The 18765-nt window shown below is 45.0% G+C and overlaps 1 protein-coding gene across 1 annotated transcript in view; it reads right to left on the bottom strand.

Annotated features, from left to right (window-relative positions):
- The window catches only part of RYBP (RING1 and YY1 binding protein), a 74757-nt gene that overhangs the window by 14623 nt on the left and 41369 nt on the right, over positions 1-18765 (bottom strand). The window lies entirely within an intron of this gene.

Raw genomic sequence — 18765 nt, 5'->3', positions numbered from 1 at the left:
CTCTGCTTCACCTTTGGCACTCTGGCTTATGGTTCCAAATTCTTTAAAGAGACTTTTCCTGGGGCCTAGTGTCTGCTGAGACAGGTGCTCTCCCCTCTCTTTCTGTCTTTCTTTGGAATCTTACTCGGTGACCTCGGATGAGTTATATGCTCTCCAACACTTGTGTTTCTCACTGGTAGAGAGACTAGAGTAAGCCATTCCTACCATTCCTTTAACTCGAAGACACTTGTATTCAACATTTAATAAAGACAACTAAACAGAGCATTTCTTCCTAAGGCACAACAGGCAAGCTTGTAGTTTATGCTGTTAGTAACTCATTTAGTGCTTTTTTTGAAAGTCAGAAATAAGCATCATGAGTCACATTCTACAAACGAGAACTATAGTGTTGGTTTAGTGACTTTGATATGACCTTTCCTTTGCCCTCCAAAAGATAATACAAGATCACCTTTTAAATCATGTCAATGATTTAAGAGGACTCACAGAAACTACAGATCTCTAAGCAAACCACATCTTCAAATAAACATCATGATGAGTCAGCTCTTTCTCCAAGAAACACTACACTAAAGCATTCAGTATGCTCTACAAATTACTTCATGGTTGTCAAAACCCCATTTAAAATGCATTTAACCATTTTGAAATAATAGCTCATGTCACAAAAACGGGGCACTTGCAAAACACAAAATAATTAGTAATTCTTCAAAGAATAAAAAGCTCTGAGGTAATTCAAAGAAACCCAATGACTGAAATCAGCTGCTCTCTTCAAGTCTGGGTTTCCTCACCAGTAAAATTTAAAGAAGCCCTTCAACTCTACTCCTCCCAGTAGAAACACGCATACTAGAAAATGATAGTTCTACCCATCAGCCTTGTTCATGGTCAAGGTATGTTATAATGGGCCTCCCAAATCACTGGGAATCAAAGCTTCCTTGAAGCCCATCACCTCTTCAGAAGGATGTCTAGCATAGGGGTTCTCACCTACCGTGCTGCTGCTGAAGGGACCTCATAGTCTTTGCTACGGGGCTGACACACTGCAAGGTGTCTTGTGGCAGCCTGGCTTCTAACCCACTAGGAGACAGTAGCCCAACCAACCCCTAGTTGTGACAGGTAAGAATCTCTCCAGCCCTGAACAGTTTGGCTCAGTGGATAGAGCGTCGGCCTGCGAACTGAAGGGTCCCAGGTTCGATTCTAAGACAAGGGCATGCACCTTGGTTGGGGGCACATTCCCAGCAGGTGGTGTGCAGGAGGCAGCTAATTGATGTTTCTCTCTCATCAATGTTTCTGTCACTCTCCCTTCCTCTCTATAAAAAGAAAAAAAAAATCAATTTTATATATATATATATATATATATATATATATATATATATATATACTTATTATTATTATTATTATTATTATTTTTAAGAATCTCTCCAGACATTACCACATGTTCCGGGGTGGTTACATTACTCCCAAGAGAGAACCATTTGTCTACTCAAGGATACAGGAGAATGGGAATATTCACAAAAGTGTGAACGGCATCACAGAAAAAAGCAGCACTTCAAAAATTAATCCAAGGTATCTATCAAATACATCTGTAAGGTGTTCATCATCTTAAAGAGAGTAGAGTTTAGGAGAAGAATCCTAGAACTCTGAATATACTGAGATTGTGGGTGTGTTTTCTAAACACATATTAAGTTGTAAGATCATGCTTCTCAAAAGTGTTGCAGTAGTTTGGAAGATGTCAGTGTAGGCTTGTACTTGCTGCCTCCCACAACCACACAGAAATTACAACTAAAACACAGAACCACCGTCATCTAGACCCATGGGAAAGCGGGCTGAGTGGCAGTCCTGTAACCAGAGAGGTAAAGAAAGGGGCACTGAGACTGGTGGGAGGTGCAGAGGCGCAGAACGCCTGGTCCAGCATCATGTGTGCTGCTTTCTCAATCGAGATGGAGACTGACTCTGTGGAGGCCGCCCAGAGGAGTGAGGGGTACCAGCCCCACATCAGACCCCCTGCCCAGGGTTCCAGAGCTGGGACAAGAAATCCCTATGGGTAGTAACATCTACGGGCTGTAAAAACCAGTGCAGATTGGGGCTGAGTGACACACAGGCTGCTAGAGACCCAGATGTTCATCTTAAAAGGCCAGCATCACAAACTGAACTTAGAAGGCCCTGCTTCCTCTGAGCTCCCGCACGAGGACGAGGCTCTGGGGACACAAACACATATGAAGAAGTTTCAGGGCTGACTGGCAACCATTTCTGTTCATTGCCCCCCACCCCCACCCCCGCCTCATCCAATTTACAGCCCCTCCCAAGTGGTGCACAGCGGCTTTTGCATATGAATGGTCTGTCCTGGCTGAGGGTAAAAATGCTCAAACAAGCTACAGCTGGGTCAGGGAGCACCAAACCTATCAATAAAAGGCTCAAGGCCCAGCACCAGCACCAGCCTGTCTTGCTTCACAACTGGGCCTTGTCTGAGTCCTTCTAAAGGGATACAAAGAGGAGGAATCTACAGATCTCTCTGTAGCTCTTGGTGGGTGGCCTCAGGCAGTGGCTGACTTTGCACCTCCTTGGAGACCCAAGAGCCAGTGCACCCAGTGGTCAGAGTGAGACCATCCATATTACAACTCTTTACATTCATAAGTGACAAACTCATGGGGCAGACTCAGTGAGCACCAAAGCCCCACTGAAACAAGTCCTGCCCCCTAAGGGTGTCTCCTGCACAGCAGCTCTCCTGTCGCGGCTGGTCCCCACAGCCAACTGGCCTGGAGGTCAATTCCTCCCCAGACACACCAACAGCAGTAAAGGCTCAACTGCTATAAGACTATGCTCACAGACCACAAGGGGTGCACCTGGAGCGCCCAGTTCAGGTGACTGGGGAGACTGAGCCACTGGGCACTATATAACACATACACAAAAGGACACTTGACCAAATCAAGGAGACATAGCAACTCTACCCAATATATGGAAGCAAACACAAAGAAGCAGCCAAAACGCAGGAGACAAACATGTAACAAATGAAAGAAATGGAAGAAAGCAAACTATTGGATATAGAGTTCAAAATCACAGTTATAAGTTACTCAAGAATATTCCAGAAACCTCAAAAATAAATAAATAAACAAACAAACAAAAAACAGAAAAGGACCAGTCAGAAATTAACCCTTTGCACTCTGCTGTCCCCTCTCAGGGGACATCGGAATTCTAGCATATCACTCGGATGTCCCCTCTCAGGGGACATTGCAGTTTATTAGTGATTACGGGGAATTGAGTTAATTCAACGCACGTTTCGCAAAGTAGCGTTGAGTAGCTGGTAGCCAATGTCCAGAATGGTTCGGAGTGCAAAGGGTTAAGCATACACTGACTGAAATAAAGAATAATATACAGGGACTCAACAGTAGAGTAGAGGATTCTGAGAATCAAATCAATGTTGTGAAATATGAGGAAGCAAAAAACACCCAAACAGAAGAGCAAAAAGAAAGAAGAATCCAAAAATATGAAAAGAGTGTAAGGAGCCTCTGGGACAACTTCAAGCATACCAACATTCGCATTATGGGAGTACCAGAAGGAGAAGAAAGAGAGCAAGATGTTGAAAACCTATTTGAAGAAAAAATGACAGAAAACTTCCCCTACCTGGTGAAAGAAATAGACTTACAAATCCAGGAAGCACAGAGAACCCCAAACAAGAGGAACCCAAAGAGGCCCACACAAAGACACATCATAATTAAAATGCCAACGGCAAAAGACAAAGAGAGAATCTTAAAAGCAGCAAGAGAAAAGCAGTTAGTTACCTCCAATGGAGTGCCCATATGACTGTCAGCTGATTTCTCAACAGAAACTATGCACGCCAGATGGGAGTGACAAGAAATACTCAAAGTGATGAAGCAAGGACCTACAAGCAAGATTACCCAGCACAGCTATTATTTAGAATTGAAGGTCAGATAAAGAGCTTCATTGACAAGAAAAAGCTAAGAAGTTCAATCAGCATGAAACCAGTATTATATGAAACTAGAGGGCCGGTGCACGAAATTCGTGCACGGGGGTGGGGGTGGGGGTGAAGGGTGTCCCTCAGCCCAGCCTGCATCCTCTCCAATCTGGGAATCCTCAAGGGATGTCAGACTGACCATTTAGGCCTGATCCCACCTCACGCCTAAAAGGGTATTCTGACATCCCTCTCACAATCCAGGACTGCTGGCTCCCAACTGCTTGCCTGCCTGCCGGCCTGATCACCCCCTAACCACTCCTATGCCAGCCTGACTGATGTCTAACTGCTCCCCTGCCAGCCTGTTTGTCCCCAACTTCCCTCCTCTGCCAGCCTAGTCACCACCAACTGCCCTCCCCTGCAGGCTTGATCACCCCCAACTGCCCTCCCTTACAGGCCTGGTCCCTCCCAACTGCCCTCCCCTATTGGCCATCTTGTGTCCACATAGGGTAGGATCTTTGACCACATAGGGGCAGCCATCTTGTATATTGAAATGAGGATCAATCTGCATATTAATCTTTTATTAGATAAGAGTGCAAGGTGGGGGCTGGCTGGTTTGCCCTGAAAGGTGTGCTGGATCAGGGTAGGGGTTCCCTTGGGGTAAGGGGCAGCCTGGGCGAGGGGCCTATGGTGGTTTGCAGGCCAGCCATACCCCCCAGGGACCCAAGCAGATGCCCTAGTATCTGGGATATATTTACCTTCTACAATTGAAACTTTGTCGCCTTAAGTGGAGGCCTGGGCCTGCCAGGGTGTGTGGAAAGCTTGGCTTTCTCTATCACCTGGGAAACCCAAGCCTCCCTCCTGCTTTCTCTGTGGCCGCAGCCACCTTGGCTGGTTAATTTGCATACTTGCTCTGATTGGCTAGTGGATGTAAAGGGTATTCTTTAAGAAGAGAAAGAAGAAGAAAATGATTTAAAAAATATATGGCCGAGACCGGTTTGGCTCAATGGATAGAGTGTCGGCTTGGGGACTGAAGGGTCCCGGGTTCGATTCCGGTCAAGGGCATGTACCTTGGTTGCGGGCATATCTCCAGTAGGGGGTGTGCAAGAGGCAGCTGATCGATGTCTCTCTCTCATCGATGTTTCTAGCTTTCTATCCCTCTCTCTTCTTCTCTGTAAAAAATCAATAAAATATATTTTTAAAAAAATATGAACAGCAAAATGGCACCAAATCATACCACCTGAATCTAAAAATAAAAATAAATAAATCTAATGAACAGAATAAACTGGTGAATAAAATAGACTCAGAGGCATGGAAATGGAACAGACTGATGATTCTCAGAGGGAAGAAGGACGGGAAGAGATTAAACAAAGACCTTACTAGTATATGCATACTAGAGGCCCAGTGCACAAAATTTGTGAACGGATGCGGTCCGTAGGCCTGGCCAGCGATTGAAATGCCAATGTTTGGCATGGAAGGGCAGATCCCAGCTGACCTCTGGGCCCTGGGCAGCACCTGAGCCCCCGCGTATCCCCCTCCACCAGAGTCACGGTGCCCGAGTCCCCACGCAGAGATGCGGGAGTGCGGCCAGACACTGCGGACTGGGGTGCAGTGTGGTCCTCTGGGCTGCCCAGCGGCACTGCACAGAAGCCAGGTGGTCAGCACGCTCTCTCCTGGCCGGCCTTGCAGACCAGCTCCTGTGTGAACCCATGGGGAGCCCAACAGGCCCCTGCTGTCTCTGCAGCTGCAGCCAAGCGGGTGCCCCTGAGCATGGGGGCTTCCCCAGTACACTAGCCCTGGTGTCCTGGGGGAAGGTAGCAGGGGAGTGAAAGCGAGCTTGGCAGACACCCCACATTATCACCCCTACTCCATCCCCCAAAGCCTGCTTCAAAACAATTGTTTCCTGACAGCAGCTCCGTGAATGCAGGCTGCAAAACGTATGTCCTCTGCAGAGCGGTGCAGGCAGGAACATCACACTGCGTTGTGATGTCAGCTTAATAGTCTCTCTGGGCTTCAGAACTGAGGGGATTTGATAATGCATCTTTCAGACTGCCATCCTCAAGCAAAAAGCCTAGGACATAAGAGTCTCTCAATGGATATAAATATCTACCCCAGTGACAGAGGAACTCCCAGTTTAAAAGGGGGACAGAAACTTCACAGGTAATGATAGTGCTTCTGCAGGTAAGGAGGCACTGTGATGAATATTCTACATTCTCACAACCTTTTAAGTTGCTGAAGGAACCAAAGCCTAAAGACTCCACAGTAAAAAAGACAACTAAGCAAGAGTTTAAGTAAGTTTATGCTCTTCACACACTGCTGGCCCAATGAAGTGTGACAAGAACTGCTCGCTTCACCCTAGAACACCACACGGCCATGAGAGGGAGAGCCGCATGCCCACCCAGCTCGCCCAGGCCACCCCTAGAAGGTGGGCCGTGCACAGATGCGAGCAGCTGCCATCGTTCGCATACACAAGTATCTCTGGTGTCAAAGTAAGCCTATGTGCGTGCCTTACCATAAGGTTGCAATAAGTGAGGATCCTACTGTGTCCCATTAACAACTCTGAAATGTGAGTTTGAAAAAGACGGCTTTTCCTCGTAAGCTAAGTTGCTGCTAGCTCACTCGCCGGAAGTATAATTCCCTAAATCGCAAGGTTAACGCAGATGTCTCTAATGACCTTTGTAAAGTCTTAAGTTTTTAGTAATTTCCTTTTAACTGATGTCAGAGTTGCAAAGTACAAAATTCCTGTACCACCTCACCCAGCTTCTAATGTTCACCTCTCATATAGACATATTATAACTATCAAAACCAGAAAATGAGCCCTGGTTGAGTTTACAACACTGCTAACTAAACACTGTTTATTTGATTTGATTCTCACACCAGCTTTCCCATCAACTTCCTGTTCTGTTCAGCACTGTACCCAGGTTCCCACGTCACTTTCTGCTGTTCTCATTTTTGTCTCCCGTTTTCAATGGCCTTGATTCTTTTGAAGACATTATTTTGTAGAAATGTCCCCCAATTTGGGTTTATCTGATCTTTTATTTTTTCAAATTCACCTGAAGATGTGTTTTTCTTGATTTTAGAGAGAGGAAGGGAGGCAGGCACAGAGAGACGATGATGTGACAGAGAACCATGGATCGGCTGAGTCCCGTAGGCACCCTGACCAGGGATCCAATCCCGTACGTAACCTTTTGGTGTGCAGGACGCTCCCGAACCAACGGGCCAGACCCTGGTCTGGCGTTTGCTTAGGGTCCAGAAGGAGGTTATGTGTCTTGACAGTACCACAGCAAAGATGTGTGTCCCCCTTTTGCTTTGAATTAAGGGGCTCGTGATATTTCTATGTCATATTACGGGCAATATTAACCACGATCTTGGGCTATGGTGGTGTCTACCAGATTTCTTCACTTTACAGTTACTACATTTTAAATAAGTATCTTAGAAGACACATTTTGAGATTAGAATCCAAATGTAGATTCTGCAAAAATTACTATTTTTGATTGTTTTGTTTTGGCCTAATGGGGAACCCTTTCCCTCTGCATCTACTGACGGAAATTCTTGTGTAAATGTCTCTTCTTTCCCACTTACTCATGAAATGACTGACATATGTACAAGCTCACAAATATTCCTCTTATCCCCTGGGTTTATCCCCTGGGTCTGAATCCAGCGCTACATGCTTGCTGCCGAAGGGGCCCAACTTTTGGAGCTGCCACTAGGAGCTCTTCCTCAGGTCAAGATCTTTGGATGACTCCCATCCTTGAGCCCTTAAAATCAAGAAGCTTTTAGGAAGGAATAAATGTTTCTTAGACTGTTTTACAGTCCTAAGCACTATACTAAAATAAAACACACCAAAAAAACCCAGCACCACAGCAAATACACTGCAGATCAAGCTAGAGAAAGAATATAATAATTTATCAGTAGTGAAAAATGATAAGCCCTTACATCCGATCCTAATGGCATGATAGCGCACTGACAAGCTGGGAGGTGTGGAAGACAGTGGGAGCTCCGCTCTAATGAGGGCATTTTCTCAGAATGCACGCACTCATCTGATGCCCTCTGCTCACAGGACACTACAGACATCATATTCTGCGGCCAGAGGTCAAAGTGCCAGGAGGAATGAGACAGATGTAAGAGTAGCGGGATCCCTACAATACTCCCTACTCACTTATGGCTGCATGGTCTCTTCCCCCCCCCCCCCCCCCCCACACACACACACACACAAAAGAGGGCTAGGAAGAGGAACAAACAAGTGCTGAGGTTTGCTGACTTGGCCAATTTTTGTCTATGATAAATTTTAATGAAGAATTCAGATATAAAAAACATACACATTTTTTGGTTAATACTCACCCAGGATATTTTTTTCACTGGTTTTCAGAGAATGCAAGGGGGGCTGGGAGAGTAAGAAACATGATGCCACATCGGCTGGCTGCCCCACACTTGCCAATCATGGCCGGGGGTCAAGCCTGCAACCAAGGCAGATGCTCTTGACTGGAATGGAACCTGGGACCCTTCAGTCCTGGGCCTACGCTCTAGGCATTGAGCCAAAATGGCTATGGCAAGGACGCACTTCTATACATGCGTAGTTGATGGCTTTTACAATATTTGTGTAGACCCGTGGTCACCAAACTGTGGCTCACGAGCCACATGCGGCGCTTTGGCCCCTTGTGTGTGTGTGGCTCTTGCACAAAAATACCACGGCCTGGGCGAGTCTATTTTGAAGTGACATTAGAAGAAGTTTAAAAAACGTGTCTCTCTAAAGAAATTTCAATTGTTGTACTATTGATATTTGGCTCTTTTGAGTAATGAGTTTGCCGACCACTGGTGTAGACCAACAAGCTTGTCAATATGATAACTGACAAAGCTGGATGACTGACAGAGAAATTGTTGTCTCTAATAAATTGTGTTCATTAAAAAAAAAAACTAAAAATAAATGTGCATACCCAGGGGCTGTCTTAATGTCTGAACTGAGGTACGAGGGCCCAGGAAGGAGACCCAAATGTGCAAGGTTTTCAGATCAGTGGGCAGGCCCGGGGAAAGGGTGGCTCGGCGGCTACCTAGCACTTCAGTCAGCAGAAGGGAAGTCTGAAGGGGGTCAGTGAATTGCAATGGTGACTCTGAGATGGGCTACGGGCTTTACGGGGTGGTAATATTTGTGGAGATAACCTGCTTGCTGTATTTCTTCGTCTGAATGTAACTGGCCGGTGAAGGTGGCAGACGTTAAGAAAGCAGCGTACCGCCCTGGTTCTTTTCACCAGTTTGCAGGATGACTTACAACAAAGAGCCACAGGCTTCACCTCGGTGTTCCCCATGGATGAGAGAGAGCTGTACCTGTCCAACGTGTGGTTGAGGGCAAAATGTTGGGACCAGCCAAATACTTGGGGGGCAACGTATAGGAAGTTACTTTGGTTTTCACATTCACACATATACATATTCGTAAGCAAACTTCAGTTTTAGTAAAAACAGAAGAATATTTTTCCAAGTTTTACACCCATATGGGTTGATACTACGTAAACACTCCAACAAGAAAAAGACAGACCTCACTAGCCATCCTGTGACTCATGAGTGAATTTCCTGGAAAGGAACTCTGCCCAGTGCCAATAGTGTTTCTAAACTGGTTTAAAAACCGGTTCTGCGTATTTCTCATATTAGTGAACTCAACACGGAAAACGTCTGCGTTAGGCTGCGATCACGGTGAGATTCTCTGGAGGAGCATGCAGGACCACACGGCCTGTCGAGCTGGGCCACGCTGCCATAGTAGGCACCAATGACACGGTCATCTATTATGCCCTCCTTTCCCTAGAACAGGGGTAGAGGACCTTTTTTCTGCCAACGCACATTTGGTTATTTATATAGTGCTTTGTGGCCCACACAAAATTATCAACTTAGAAATTAGCCTGCTGTATTTATTCAAACAGTCAATTAACTCACCCAGACCAAATGATTTCTCATGGCCAGATGTTCCCAAGCCCTGCCCCAGGAGCTATCCACTGTTCCTGCTGGGCAATGTAGGAATATCCACACCCCACTCTTATTTTGGGAGACCAACATTCACTTAATATGCTAGAATTGAGAATAGAATTGTTTCAGAAGATTACAATGCTTCTGACCACTTATTCTGCATTGTTTAAAGAAAACTGTTCTTGCAAATGAGTTATTGCATTGAATCAATCATAAAAATATATTTTAAACTTCCTCCATACTTAACTGTTCTTAACAAATAAGCTACAACCATGCTTTCTCAACATGTATGAACACCCAAAACTGAAAATCCAGTAAGGGAAACTTCAAGACACAAACACATCAATAATATTTCATTCTGTATGAAATATTATCTCATGGGAATGACAAATACAGTAATTTAAGACCAAAATCCTTCACTTCAAACACCAGCTAGGAAATATACAGTATTTTTGACCGACGGGAATATGGGTGAAGACTTATCAGACTAACCATTAAAATCTTAATCTTAGAAGAGGTGTTTCCTACCTAGCAAATGACATGTCTTCTGAAAGAATTAGAAAACTCAATCCCTAATTTTTACCAAAGTACAAAGCTCTAAATAATATCATTTAAACTGATTTGTTGTGAATAATAACAGAATTGGTTTCATTCAACCTTTTTAGCTGCTGAAGAACATGATGAGCCTCTGATGACTGCGCTTTGGCAAACTGAACAAGCTGTCCCACAGAGTTAAGAAGAACAGGAAAAGTGTTTAAAACAGGTAAGTCATGAGGAGAGTAAGGGGTGACTGTGGGGCGGGGCAGCACAAAGCGATTTCCCACTGTTGGACCCACAGTCCAAGATCCACAGGTGGCAGTGACTAGTCTGGACCAGGGTGCTGACAGTCAAGCTTCCATATGGCACCAAGCTCCTGAAAACCCCTTCTGCGGGCCAATAGGATCTTACCAAAAGCCCCGAACCTGTCCCTGCACAGCTGCACTGTAGAGGGAAATAAACAGTGCTTCAGAAAAAGCCAGAGATGCCGGTCTACGTCTGTGCTGTTTATCACGGAGGATAGGGTTTCACACCTATACACAATAAGGGCCTCTCTTAAATACTAAATGCAAAAGTGACCCCCACTAGATGCTGTAAGAAAATGACAAGACAGGACCATAGCTACATCAGGATAAATACTAAACAGCCAAAAAGTGTATTCGAATCTCATGCAAAGAGGAAAATAAGTGTAGTTGGTGTGACAAAAAACAACAACAAAAAAAACAAAAAAACCCATACACCTTAAAAGGGAAGGCTTCAAGTGGGTTTTAGAGAATAAACAAGATTTCAACCCTTCAAGATTTAGCTTGGGCCAAAACCGGTTTGGCTCAGTGGTAGAGCGTCAGTCAGTCTGCGGACTGAAAGGTCCCAGGTTTGATTCCAGTCAAGGGCATGTACCTTGGTTGTGGGCACATCGCCAGTAGGGGGTGTGCAAGAGGCAGCTGGTCGATGTTTCTCTCTGACGTTTCTCTCTCTCCCTCTCCCTTCCTCTCTGTAAAAAAATCAAAAAAATATAAAATTTAAAAAAAAATTTAGCTTGGCCCTACAGTCCTGCTGTGACTTACAGAAACCCAGAGCATTTGTCAAGCAGCGTTTGGCAAAGTGCAAACAGATGCTTCCTGGAGAAAGCCGTGTGAGAAACACACCTCGCAGAGGCCTCTGTAAGGTTCCCAGCAGACGGTAAGCCTCTCAGACCAAGTTCTGCAGTAAATGTGCGCAGCTGTTTACCCAGCGAGTCCACGTTTATTTGATCGCAGAACCTCTGTGGCGTGGGTTGTCTTCCGTCCCGCTCCCGGACTTTCCAGCTTTCGCAGGGTTTGCCGCTGTGCCCCGTCTGCGTCACTACCAAGCTAATATACAGGACATGCTTTCTTCTGGGGGGGTGGGATAGGAGAGGGTCTCAAGTTGTGATTCACTTTTTTCCTTTTTCTAGTAACTCCAAAGGTGCTAAGAGTCTGTGATACAAAGGCTGAGTTAGTACCAAGAGGGTACTGAGTTTACCGTTTTACTCGTTTCAATTCCAAGGCAATCTCAGTGCAGGTGCGTGACTGTAAATGCTGTCCAGCAATGCTAAGTGCTGGCCCCTCCAGCTTTTGAAAGTTTGCACAGCACTTGCCTTAGGAAAGACCTACATTAGTCCTGTGTTTCACAACTCATATCCCTTATGAAGAAGGCAGAGGAAGTCTGTTCTGCAGCAGCCACTCCAGAGGCAGCGTGTGCCCAGGGCTGCCAAGCTCCTTCCCTGGGACCACACTCAGCAACTCAGCCTCCAGCTGCCAGAGCGCGGTCTGTCCACAAGACCTGGGCTTTCCCTCCCCTCCCTGAGCAGCACGGTCCTCAGGCATCACAGAGCCGGAGAGCTGACAGGGGTGCCATGCTTGGTGCAGAACTGCACGTGATTAGGGGTTTTGATCTTGGTGTACGAAACAGACATTGTGTGTGCGTAAAGTGGTGTGCATCCACCATTCGCGCTATTTATCTTCAGAGTTTAGAAAACTCTTGGAGACTGCAGAAATTGCAGTTGGTTATGCTGGTAGCAAAGTGGTCTCTTTAGTGGGCATCCAGTAGTGGGAAAATAGGAAGTAGTGTTTGACTAGTTGATGGGTGTGCAAAGTATGGTGTTCCAGGAAGTTATCACTCAAAATTTTTCCATACAGGCTAATGGTTAGCTGCTTCTTTGTCTTACACCATTTATGCCACTGAGAAAGGTTTTGTCCTGGCTGGTTTGCTCGGTGGTTAAACGTTGGCACGGGTTCAATTCTAGTCAAGGGCATGTACCTCAGTAGCAGGATGGATCCGATCCTTGGCCCTAGTTGGGGCACATCCAGGAGGCAGCCACTCGATGCGTCCTGCTCTTACCGATCTCACACTCTCTCTCTTCCCATCCTCTCATCCTCCCTCACACTGTCTCTAAAAATCAATGGGAAAAATATCCTCGGGTGAGGATTAACAACAAAAACAAAAAAGAAATGGGAGAAAGAAAGAAAGATGAGGGGAGGGGAGGTTTCATTAAGAACACTCTACTTTCGGATACTGGGAAAACTTCCCACACCCCTCAAGCCACCCACCCCGGAATCCACCCCACACAGGCCGATAATTCCTCACATGCACATGCTCTTCAAACACACACCCTGATATACCACCCGGAGACACATTCCCACATACCTTCACCGCCACTATCTAGAAAAGCTGCCACTACTTGACATACTACATGTAATACATTCACACAAGAACGATCCCATTCACACCTCCCACAGCACATACCACCCCATTTCTAACACTATCACCATGGAAATAGAAGGTGCTGGTTTTTAAATCTGTCCAAAGTCTTTGATACTTCTCACTTCACAAACACAAAACACCCCAAAACTAGGGAGCCTAATATTCTTCTTGGCTTTGAGCAACCCTTAGTGACACACACCTAACAAACAGAATATGACTCAAGTGATTTCTGAGCTTAAGTGTTAAAGAATGAGGCTTCCTCCTTTCGCCTCTGGGACCATGGGGAAGCCATCAGTCCTGTCCTGAGGACACTGGAAAGCCTTCAGGAGTGGTTCAGATGGTGAGCAACTAAGAATGCCTGCCTTGCCTGCCAACAGCCAGCAAGGAACTGGAGGTCTAAGCAAAGTCCTGTAAGTCGTATTGAAAATCAGATCCTCCAGCCTGTCAAGCCTTCAGATGACTGAAGCCCATTCCAACACCTTGCTACACCTCACTGGGGACCCTGAGCCCAAACCACTTGTAAAATCCTGACTCTTAAAAAAGGTGTAAGAATTAGATAAAGGTGGTCAAAAGGTTTACATAACTGGAGATGTTATGTAAAGCATGATGACAATGGTTAACACTGTTGAATGGTACATTGGAATGCTGCTAAGAGAGTAAATCCTAAACATTCCCATCACAAAGAAAAATAAAACTTGTTTTTCTGTACCTAATGAAGTGATGTTTAAACCTACTGTGATAGCCATTTCACAATGTATAATATGTGAGTCAAGTCATGATGCTATACACCTTAAACGCATACAGTGCCGATTGTCAATTGTGTCTCAATAAAACTGAAAGAAAAAAGGTGTATGAGATAATATATGTTTTAATCGTTATTTGGGGGATTTGTTACACAGCAATAGATAACTCAACAGACACAAGTCTCCCACATTGATTTTTAAATAAAATATCGATAGAAATGCAATGGTGTGTGAAAACAGGCAATCCCTGCTCTTCAAGAACTTGGTCTACTCAGGGAGAGAAAGCAGCACATAAGCACACGCGTCAAAGATTACCGCTGAGGAGGGTGTTCTCAGGAACAGGAACATCAGGGCACTCTCACAGAGTGGCTCTGGGGTGAGGAAGTAACCAGGGAGGGGCACGTCTCAGGGACCGCCAAGATGGAAGGAAGACCATGTCGCTGTTAAGATCACACCCCAGGCGAGGCAGGAAGGCAGACAGGGAGCCGATAGGCACTCTCATTGAGGACCATGTATTCAGGACTACAAATCCCCTCTACTGTCTACTATAGGACTACAGAGATGGAAACTTAAAACTCACTGGCACATCGATAGGAATATGATGAAATGCTGAACAAAATGCACACAAATTGCCAAAGAAATAATCAGCCTGGCAGACAGATTGCTTATTCTCATCCATGCCTACCCTTAAGTCAGTGATTCTCAAACCTGGCTGATTCCAATCACAGGGGTTCTGGCTCCAGCAAGTTATTCCTTTAATGGATCTGAGAAAGTGTTTGAAATAGATGCCCAGGAGACTCTAATGTGAAGAGTGGGTAGAGAACCAGTTGTCTGAGGCAGAGTGTCCTAACTTCTCAGAAAGTGCTGTTTCTCAGAGCCCTTCCCTACACCAAGACAATCCCGCCGACCCCCCAGTTAACCCACTGCGCTGCCTCCAAGCACATGGGAGCAGATAAATCCTTCTTCCCTTACCCTCTAAAAAAGGAGCAAGTTGGTATAAAAAAAAATTAAGTGGGGGGTGAATGAGGTGTTGAGTTGGACAGTAAGAGGTTCAATCTTGAATATTCTAGTAAAAACTAATTTGTTGAAGAGGGTAAAATTCATAAGCTAGCTGGGTTCTGTCCAAGAGAAAGAGGCTCGCCTCCATCACCAGCAAAGAAAGGGAAAGAACAATGAAAGGAAACTACTTGAATGGTGTTCACCTGCGTCCCAGGCAAAAGCTTTGCAAAGCTGAGAACATCAGTCAGCAATGTCTCCAGAAACTAGAAGAGGAGTGCCTTCAAATTGGCTCCTGAAGTTACAGGCAAGTGGCAGTTATAACTCCATATAGGTCAACGCTTGAACTATTAAAACTGCCTGAATGCAAGCAGGCAGACTTTGGCTATAGCTTGTGTTCTGTTACATAACAAAACTGCTAGCCAGTGTGATGTCCACGGACCCTGAGAGAGGAGACACCCACCAACTAGAGCTCCGGGTGGATTGTTAGAAATTGGGACTGTCCCGCCAAAAGTGGGACGTCTAGTCACCTTAACTAGACTCAAATTGTAAAGACAGAGCTTACCCAGCCAGCATAGCTGGTGGTTCAGCAGTGACCTATGAACCAGGAAGTCAGGGTTTGATTCCCGGTCAGGACACAAGCCCTGGTTGCAGGCTCAATTCCTAGTATAGGGTGCACAGAAAGCAGCCTACCAATGATTCTCTCTCATCATTATTAATGTTTCTATTTCTCTCCTTCTCCCTTTCTCTCTGTAACAAAAAAAACACACAACAAAAACACAAAACAAACAAACAAACAAATAAAACCCACAACCATATAGCCTAGCAGCCATTGCTAGGTAAGGGCCTCTCATGCAAACAGCAGACCTGCTCTAAGCTGCAGGTCTCCCAGCCTGGCCCGCTTGCCTGCACTGTGCTCTCGCCCTCTGAGCCAGCCTTTATAAAGGAGTCCCTAGAACCATTTTCAGCCAAAAGGACTGAAGCTTTCCCCATCCACTCAGACCTATATTCCCATCAGCTTCTTCATTGACCAAGCAGAGCAGCTCCATCTGACCAACCAGGACCATGTCTTCTGGACCAATCAAACTGTGAGGACTTGATGTCCTCATCTGCATGAAGTCACACCAATCTGTTTCTAAGTCAGCTCCCCTCTGGCTCTAGAGCCTTTCCCTTCCCACTGAAAACTGCTTTACCCCTCTATGTTTTGCCAGAGCAGACCAGTGGAAACAAGAATAAAAATAAGTGACACCATGAGAAAAAAATTGCTCTTTCCAAGAACTTTCCATCCTAAAATGAACCTGGGAAATTGTAAATCACACCACAGGCACCATTATTTGAAGAGTCTCACATCCATGGCAGAAATGCTTTTTTTACCCATCCCACCCAATAATTAAAATCTCTTTCAAGTTCCACTGACCACAGTGCAGAGCTGATTTGAGAATGGATTATTGGGCTCCTGAATGCCTTTCCTTCCTGTTAGCTACAGGTTGAACATTTGACCTTGTGCCTGAACTATATATAACCTATATGGGATGTCAGCTCAACATAAAATGTTTTTAAGAGAGTCTTGAACAAATGAATGAAAATAATGCCTACTAGGCAAATGCCTTTCTCCTCCAAACTTCTGTAACTCTCAAACATACGTTAAATGTTTTTTCTTTAAATCCAGGAAACAAGAACATTCCCATTCCAACTTTTAATGACATAGTTTAAAACACGTTTCATTACAATTTTTATTTCCTTCTCAAAACACAGTTACACTCTGGGGGAAATGTCATCGAGTCCTTTTAATAATGTTGCATTCTTATAAATGTGTACTCTATTCCATTATCACCTAAGGCAACAGTGTTTTACAAAACTTAACATGTTATAAAAGTTAGAACTAAATAGTGAAAAATTACTGTATCATACATCAGGTATCCTTTTCAAACATATTTCTTTACCTTTAGTTTTTGTTTTGTTTTGTTTTTTTAAAATAAAATTTTGTTGATTTTTTACGGAGAGGAAGGGAGAAGGGCAGAGAGTTAGAAACATTGATGAGAGAGAAACATCGATCAGCTGCCTCCTGCACACCCCCTACCGGGGATGTGCCCACAACCCAGGTACATGCCCTTGACCGGAATCGAACCTGGGACCTTTCAGTCCGCAGGCTGACGCTCTATCCACTGAGCCAAACTGGTTTCGGCTCTTTACCTTTAGTTTTTAATCTAATTAAAGTAGCTTAAAACACACACACACACACACACACACACACACACACACACACTAAAACTCTGTTTAAAGTTATGAGACTGTTTATACTGGGCTAATAATAAGCTCAATACTAAACAAATGAAAGACATTATAATTCCCTTTTAGAGATTATGACCTAACCTATAAACAATACAAAATATTCAGGGCACACAAAGTAAAAATAGTAATAAAATAAAATATTTAATGCAAGCTAAATAGTGCATTCAGTGAACTAGTGAAAAAAGCAAAGGACAAGTGGCAGTATGTTGCAATAAATCATCACAATTCCTATAGGCGGACAATGCTTGATATTATAGAAAGCTTCATAATTCACATTTCTGAGGTTACCAGGGGGAGAAATGGGACAAACTGATATAAGGCACACTTCAAAAATAAGTGCAATTAGAAATGAGGCTGGCGTGCAGGAACAGAAAACGTAGATGAAGTGACTACTGAGGATGAATCTATAGGGTCCACAGAAGGCAAAGACGTGTGGACACAGGAGGAAGTGAAGCACCTGCAGGAGATAGGGCGGTGACGCCACCACCAATGCATGTGCACAGACAAGACGGGGGTAAAGACTTTGTCTCCATCTCTTCTTCGGATGGTTAATGTGATTAAGTTAGTGAAGTGAAAAATTAATTACTGAACAGTCCTTAGCTTTACTTTAAAAAGTATGTAACTTATTTTTCTCCCAGATTCAGAATTTTAATACATCACCACCAGTCATTCATCAGAAAATCTTTTAAAAATAATATACATTCTCAAAGTGGTTAAATATCCTTTCTCACAATAAGATTAATGTTCACCATAACAGAACAAACTTAAAGGTCTGACTAATTTAAATACGTAATAATTAGTAAGTAATTTGAACAAAACCAAGTACCATTTCCAAAGAAATCAAAACTAGCTTCACCTTAGTTCTCCATCAAATCTGTAAAGGCAAAGCCTCAACAGGTCACAGGTGGAGGCAATCTTTCACACTACCCCTACTTCCCCCCACTTTGATGTACCTCCTTCCTCTGCAACTCAAGTTAGTATAACATCCAATTCTATACAATAAAAGGCTAATAGGCAAATAGACCAAACAGCAGAACTGAACAACCAGTTGCTACAACGTGCGCTGACCACCAGGAGGTGTGTGTGGAACATGGCAGGCGCTGGCCACAGCAGGATGGTGGAGCAGGTGAGCAGAGACGCCAGTCCAAGGTGGGGTTCTGGTCGCTTTCATCAGGCAAGCCTCTGGTGGTTACTGAAAATTCTTTGCTCCCGCACACCACGATCCTGCTGCCTGCGCCAGTCCCACTCACACCGTCTGCCAGAAATGGAACCGCTGTCCGCACCCACTGCCAGTGCCAGCACCGGAGCCACAGCTTGCACCCACTGCCAGTGACGGGCGCTGGTCCCAATCACTCAGTGCCATCAGAAGGTGTGAGTGGCAGCTGGGGGGGGGCTAACCATCCTCGAGGGTTTCTCCACCTCCCCTGCTCCTAAGAGGCAATCGGGGCAGCAGGCCACTCATGACCGCTGACAACACCAGCCCTGCTCGCACCACTCCATGCCATCAGCGGGTGAGAGTGGGGCCAGTGCATCAGTGGATGGGAGCAGCAGTGGTGGGAGTGGGACTGCTGGCAGACAGGAGATGGAGGCCACAGTGGGAGGGGCTGGGCAGCAGCACAAAGGATGGGC

The sequence above is a fragment of the Pipistrellus hanaki genome, assembly GCF_964339955.1.
Source record: "Pipistrellus hanaki genome assembly, chromosome: 13".
NCBI lineage: Eukaryota > Metazoa > Chordata > Mammalia > Chiroptera > Vespertilionidae > Pipistrellus > Pipistrellus hanaki.
The sequence above is the reverse complement of the archived record's forward strand: the minus strand, read 5'-3'. Positions and strand labels throughout refer to the sequence as shown.